The following is a 7,290-nucleotide window of genomic DNA, read 5'->3' on the forward strand; positions in this document are numbered from 1 at the left end:
GGAGTGTTCCTCTTTCTCCACATCCACGCCAGCTTCTGCTGTCACCTGAATTTTTGATCTTAGCCATTCTGACTGGTGAGAGGTGGAATCTCAGGGTTGTTTTGATTTGCATTTCCCTGATGATTAAGGATGTTGAACATTTTTTCAGGTGCTTCTCTGCCATTCGGTATTCCTCAGGTGAGAATTCTTTGTTCAGTTCTGAGCCCCATTTTTAATGGGGTTATTTGATTTTCTAAAGTCCACCTTCTTGAGTTCTTTATATATGTTGGATATTAGTCCCCTATCTGATTTAGGATAGGTAAAGATCCTTTCCCAATCTGTTGGTGGTCTTTTTGTCTTATTGACGGTGTCTTTTGCCTTGCAGAAACTTTGGAGTTTCATTAGGTCCCATTTGTCAATTCTCGATCTTAGAGCACAAGCCATTGCTGTTCTGTTCAGGAATTTTTCCCCTGTGGCCATATTTTCAAGGCTTTTCCCCACTTTCTCCTCTATAAGTTTCAGTGTCTCTGGTTTTATGTGAAGTTCCTTGATCCATTTAGATTTGACCTTAGTACAAGGAGATAAGTATGGATCAATTCGCATTCTTCTACATGATAACAACCAGTTGTGCCAGCACCAATTGTTGAAAATGCTGTCTTTCTTCCACTGGATGGTTTTAGCTCCCTTGTCGAAGATCAAGTGACCATAGGTGTGTGGGTTCATTTCTGGGTCTTCAATTCTATTCCATTGGTCTACTTGTCTGTCTCTATACCAGTACCATGCAGTTTTTATCACAATTGCTCTGTAGTAAAGCTTTAGGTCAGGCATGGTGATTCCACCAGAGGTTCTTTTATCCTTGAGAAGACTTTTTGCTATCCTAGGTTTTTTGTTATTCCAGATGAATTTGCAAATTTCTCCTTCTAATTCGTTGAAGAATTGAGTTGGAATTTTGATGGGGATTGCATTGAATCTGTAGATTGCTTTTGGCAAGATAGCCATTTTTACAATGTTGATCCTGCCAATCCATGAGCATGGGAGATCTTTCCATCTTCTGAGATCTTCTTTAATTTCTTTCTTCAGAGATTTGAAGTTTTTATCATACAGATCTTTCACTTCCTTAGTTAGAGTCACGCCGAGATATTTTATATTATTTGTGACTATTGAGAAGTGTGCTGTTTCCCTAATTTCTTTCTCAGCCTGTTTATTCTTTGTGTAGAGAAAGGCCATTGACCTGTTTGAGAAGCCTTATTTATAATAGCCAGAAGCTGGAAAGAACCCACAACAGAAGAATGGATACAGAAAATGTGGTGCATTTACACAATGGAGTACTACTCAGCTATTAAAAACAATGAATTTTTGAAATTTGTGGACAAATGGGTGTATCTGGATGATATCATCCTTAGGTAACCCAATCACAAAAGAAGTCATTAGATATGCACTCACTGAAAGTGGTTATTAGCCCAGAAACATAGAACACCCAAGATACAATTTGCCTGTTAGTTTTCTAATGAGAAAGGGAAAGAAAGAATGTAGATTTGGGTGAGTCTGTAAATGGAGAGAATCTGAAAGGAGATAGGAGAGGGGAAAGTATAATTTGAATATCTTATATGGAAAAAAACTATTTAAAACTAACAAAAAGAATACCCTGAAATCAACATACAAATCAGTATATGAATTTTAATATAGAAGATGAGATAGAGCCATGAGCATGTTAGGAAAGTTTTACTAGCACAAATTATCGAGAGTGGGAACTAAAAAGGGCCCTGGGGAAAGAGGGGGGAGGGAGGATAGCCCATGTCTGGCCAGAGTTCTTCCTATGCTCTGTGCAGTGGGACTTAGGAAGGCTGCCAGATTCTTTTCACTCAGCCCAGGTGGACATCTAAGCCTCTGACCCCCTCGAAGGGGATGGGCAAGGGGAAGCCTCTGAAACCAAAAGGGGCCCTGGGGTTACAATCTGTAGCCCAGGGTTATGGGAGAGAGGGCTGAGGGAAGAGAAGTTCCCACACAGGTGAGAGTGAGCACAGAGGACTTTGGCTGGAGTGCAGAAAGGGCTTCCATCGGGAGATTAGAAATGGTTCATTAGGAGAAAGCTTATCCCATCCTCCATGTGCAGTGGGCCTTGATGAGCAGAGACTGTCTATGGTTTTAGAGCTTTATCATAGAAAGGCAGGGGAAAGAGAGGATGTAGAAAAGAGAGAGACTGGCTATGCCCAAGAGGAAAGAAGGGGAAAAGAGAGAGAGAGAAGGAAGGCTAGAGAGTAAGAGCGAGAGAGAGGAAGAGAAAGGAGAAAGGAGAGAAGAAAACAAAGAGAGAGGAGTGAGAGAGTGAGGAGTAAGAGAGCAAGGTGGGGCCAAGCAGCCACTCCTATGGTCTTTACAGTTGCTAGGTAACTGTGGAGGAGTTTAGCCTGAAGGTCAGAAGCTTGGAGCATTGTCTACATGACTGCTAGCCACACACTTCTCCTGTAGAGGCTGAGAGGGGGTGGTAACTTTGACAGGAGCCAGAATTTCAGGAGACATGAGAGAAATCCTTCTGTCCCATGTCAGTGAATTATCACCACCAGGTCCCAGGGTTTAACATCCCAGCTCAACTGGAGACCAGACTGTCTGTGTATAGCCCAATGCCCCACAATTGAGTCCAAGAAAATTATGGACTACTACACAGTGTTCAAAGTACAGAAAAGGGGATAGTCAGTATAGTGTTTCCTGAGACTAAACGGAGCAATAAAAAGAAGGCCAGATAAGGGGGTCAGGGACCTGGAGAGAAGCAAATGTTCCAGAAGGTTAATAAAGCATTTTTTTTTTTGAGTTTTGGTTAAACTTGGAAATGGAAAATTATCAAAGGCTTTTAACTGAAAATTATGGTTGTGTCCATCTATTTTACAGCACTATTCTAACCTGAAATGGTTAAAGAGTCAGAAGATCAGAGTAGAAGGCACTGCAGTATTTTGGTGAGAAACAACTATGACTGGAAAAGTAACATTGAAGGTTCTTAGTGAATGGCTAAATTGGTGTCAGTATTTGATAAAATTAAAAAAACTAATTTCACAAGTTGATGTTAAGCTTTAAAAATGCATTATAAAATTTTGTGTAGGGGTAAGGCATATGAGAATATGACATATTTATTATGGGCTTGTGTGATTAGTTGGACTTCAGTGTAAATGTGGAAATTTTAACATGTAAATACCATTTGTAAATCTGAGCATTGATGTCACTTATCTTCCCTGTGTAGTGGTAGCTAAACTCATTAAAATCTTATGTAAGAAAACTCTCACAAGCAATATTAGTACCCTAATGAAGGAACTTAATGCATTACATAGTTTCTAGGTCGTTAAGACAGATAATATATAAATATGACATATAAAGAATGATGAATCAACACAATTTTTTTAGCATTTTGGCTTGTCTCTAATTTGTGTTAAGTATCCTTTGCTAACAGTTCCGATCAAGCAGAGGCTTTATGAGGTATCCTTTTGTCTAAGACACAGGACAAGGCTGCTTGGGCTAGATCCCTGCAGAACCTCATCTGCATGTCCTGCCCCCATCTCTGTTGGTTTTTCTCCATTTTTCATTTTCCCTATAGAGTAACTTTTTTTCTACTCGGCAAAGAATGTGTTCACCAGACTCTGTGATTCATAGAAAAAGCAATTCTCAGAAAAACAAGAAAGGGGGAAAGTTCTAGAAAACCAAAGCAAAACAACAGTGTGTGTGAGGTCAGTTTTACAGCCTTAAGAACTGTGTCCTTGTTCTCTTTTCTATGGTCACTATATAAATACACATCGAACATCAAGTGTGGTTCTTCATCTTTGTGCTTGATAATGTGTTAGTGATAGAACAACAGTAAAAGAAATAGACACCATGAAATTGTGATACAGAAACAACGATGCACAGAAAGTGTTGGAAGGAAGAAAAGGAAAATGAGAAATTATGTAGTTAGAGTTTCATTTAATATAAATAAAGATATATTTTAAAATATATTAATGAAATGTGGATTATTTATTTATTTTTATTTATTAATTTAGTTTTAGTTCAACAAACCACAATGGCAAAATTGTCACTACAGTCATATGCCTTCATCAAAAACTATTCAGAGATTTCAAATTAATAAGCTAATAATGTAGTTGAAGGCTTCAAACAAATGTGAACAATCAAAACTTTTTAAGAAATAAATTGGAAGAGATAATGGGAAGAAGGACTGATAATAAGATAGGAACAAAAATTGCATTACAAAGAATCAATGAAACCATGAGTTGTGAAACCTGGATTTTTAGACCTGTTTCTGTTGTGGTGAGTTTATCTCGTGGCAGAGTCCATAGCATTTGTGAAAACTGGTGTCCAACCACTGCACTCTACCAAACTGTTCCCTTTTCAACAAATCATCTTTCATTTATTTGTTGTGTACCAGTTTTCATAAAGTGAGCTGAGATGGATGTGACATATTCTCTGCAGTGTATTTGATCACTATACAGCAATAAATCCTAATACTGGTGGCATGTAGGAGATGTGATGCTCTCTTTGAATTTTCAAGGAAGATTATTAAGAGGCCATGATTCATGCATTATTCCAGTTTCCCATGTGGCAATGCAGATATAAAGTACTCAGAATGTTATCGTGTATACTGAGATAATTGGAGTATGTTGAGATTATAAATTATTCAATGCTATAAGGAAAATAAGTTCTACAAGTAGGAAAAGACTACCTCTCAGTCATTCACTTATTTAGAAGATTTTACTGAGTGGACTCCAGTGTAAAAATACCAGCTCTCCTATTTTTTTTAAGAATATACATGAATATGAACTAACCAGTACCCCGGAGCTCTTGACTCTAGGTGCATATGTATCAAAAGATGGACTAGTCGCAATCACTGGAAAGAGAGGCCCATTGGACTTGCAAACTTTATATGCCCCAGTACAGGGGAACGCCAGGATCAAAAAGTGGGATGGGTGGGTAGGGGAGTGGGGGGGGGAGGGTATGGGGGACTTTTGGGATAGCATTGGAAATGTAAATAAGGAAAATACCTAATACATACATACATATATATATATGTGTGTGTGTGTGTGTGTGTGTGTGTGTGTGTGTGTGTGTGTGTGTGTATATATATATGTATATATATATATTTATATATATATATAATATACATGAAGCCACAGCAAGTTTGCACACATAAACAATACCAAAAAGCCTGGGTGAGACCAAGTTAACTAATCAATCAGATGTATCTGGAATTCCTTTCACTGCTACCAGCATGCATGCAGTTCACACTCACCATTTCTTATGGAGGATCATGAAGAAAGAACCTGAGTTTGACCTCCACTCCTGCCATAATGATTCCACGTGGAACTCAGAGTCAGCCTTGGGAAGAGGAATCAGAGTAGGTGTGTCTTTGTTTCAATCCTCTAACCCTTGCCATTTATCTTCATGATAAAATCCTGGGTTTCCTGCTTGGCATACATTTACTAGCCTTTAGCTGACCCTGGAAATAATTACCAGAACTCTCAGCCTTTTGTTGCCACTTATTGTGAGGAATTCATTGGTCATCACTGTGCATACATGTACTGCCTCAAAGCATGGAGACTGCTATCTCTTAGCTAAGAATTCTTACTCCATAGTATCTTTGGGGGTCACCCTTACAGAGGATTCAGGCTCCTTTTCACATTCTTCTCAGAGAGCTTATTCAAAACTGTCAACTCTCTGATACTTGACTGCTATACATCCTCTCATTAACATTGATTTCTAACAATATGTTTTCCATTTTTTTATTTGTGAATACTTTCCCTTTAAATTCCATATAAATTCCCAGAGAACTGATATATCCCATGTGCTGTTCTTAGAGCATAGGAATTCGGACACATCATTTAGTTGTTACTGTATAGGCACACTCTCTTGTAAATAGCTATTAAACCCAACTGAATTACCCTCTATCTTGAGACCTTGAACAAGTCAGGAAATTTTGAGTAGCAAAATGACTGTAATAATGGCATTAATCTAATTTCATGTGAAAATTATTCATGACATTGCTTTAAAAAATATAGTGCTTACCGTAGTTTATTATTATTTATTTTTACCTATTATTTATAATTGTATGCATTTTAAACAATCTTGTAATTATATATGTATATATGTGAGATATTAACGTAGTGTATGTATAAATACATACATACATAATAAAATTTAATGTGAAGGCAAAGCCTTTATTACACTGAGCCATTTGAGATAGTCACAAACTTATAATTCCTTAAAATATATTTTTTCTTAATGCTATAGTTCAAATTCTCTTGTAAATTTTCATACAATCAAAAGCTGCTTACATAAGATTCAAGTTGGCTTTTTCTGGTAACACTCTCAAACTACATAAAGACTCTTTAATCCTTATTTTCTAAGGATTTCATATATATATATGAATAGAACTTAAAATAAAGTTAAAATTTGCCAACAAATTTTCATTATATATGTTAGAGGAGAGAGATACACAAAACTGACGTATAATCTAGTATCACTAATGTATAGAATATAGTTTCTCAGTTATTAGACATGGATTCCTTTACATGATTTTACACAATGTGTCAACAGCTATCTTCAAATTTTTTCTCTTTAATTTTATTCAGGCAAAAAGAATTTCATTGTGATATTTTTCAACATATACACATGGTACCTTCAGAACGTTAACTTCTTTATCAGCCTGTCCTCTCAGTTCCCTTTTGACTCCCCCTTTCCTCATTTCTACTTTCATATCCTTTGGAAAAAAATAGTTTTTGCCTAAGATAGAAAATACACCATATTTATTGTACTCAATAAAGCTCTCCAGTGTCAACTATTTTCCTATGAATATTACATGAAGTTTCCCTTTATGACTGATTAGCCCTCTGTTAGTTATGCATCCTCTGGATCATCCAGTCATCCCCTGGCACAGTTAAGTTCACTGCTGTGCCCAGCATCTTCTCTCTTAGGTGAAATAGATTATGTGGTACCAGTACATGTGTTAAGATTAGTAAATTATGGCCGGGCAGTAGTGGTGCACGCCTTTAATCCCAGCACTTGGGAGGCAGAGGCAGGTGGATTTCTGAGTTCAAGGTCAGCCTGGTCTACAAAGTGAGATCCGGGACAGCCAGGTTTACACAGAGAAACCCTGTCTCTAAAACAACAAACAAACAAAACAAAAACAAAAACAAAACAAAACAAAACAAAACAAAACAAAAAAGATGAGTACATTTTGTTAAACAGAGGAGGTAGGAATCTGGCTGCCTAGTCACATGCTTTTTCAATTTCCTAAAAAGTAAAAAGCAGAATGACTATTTTTACTCAGAGAAAACT

This window comes from Mus musculus, chromosome 12 (genome assembly GCF_000001635.26).
Source record: "Mus musculus strain C57BL/6J chromosome 12, GRCm38.p6 C57BL/6J".
NCBI lineage: Eukaryota > Metazoa > Chordata > Mammalia > Rodentia > Muridae > Mus > Mus musculus.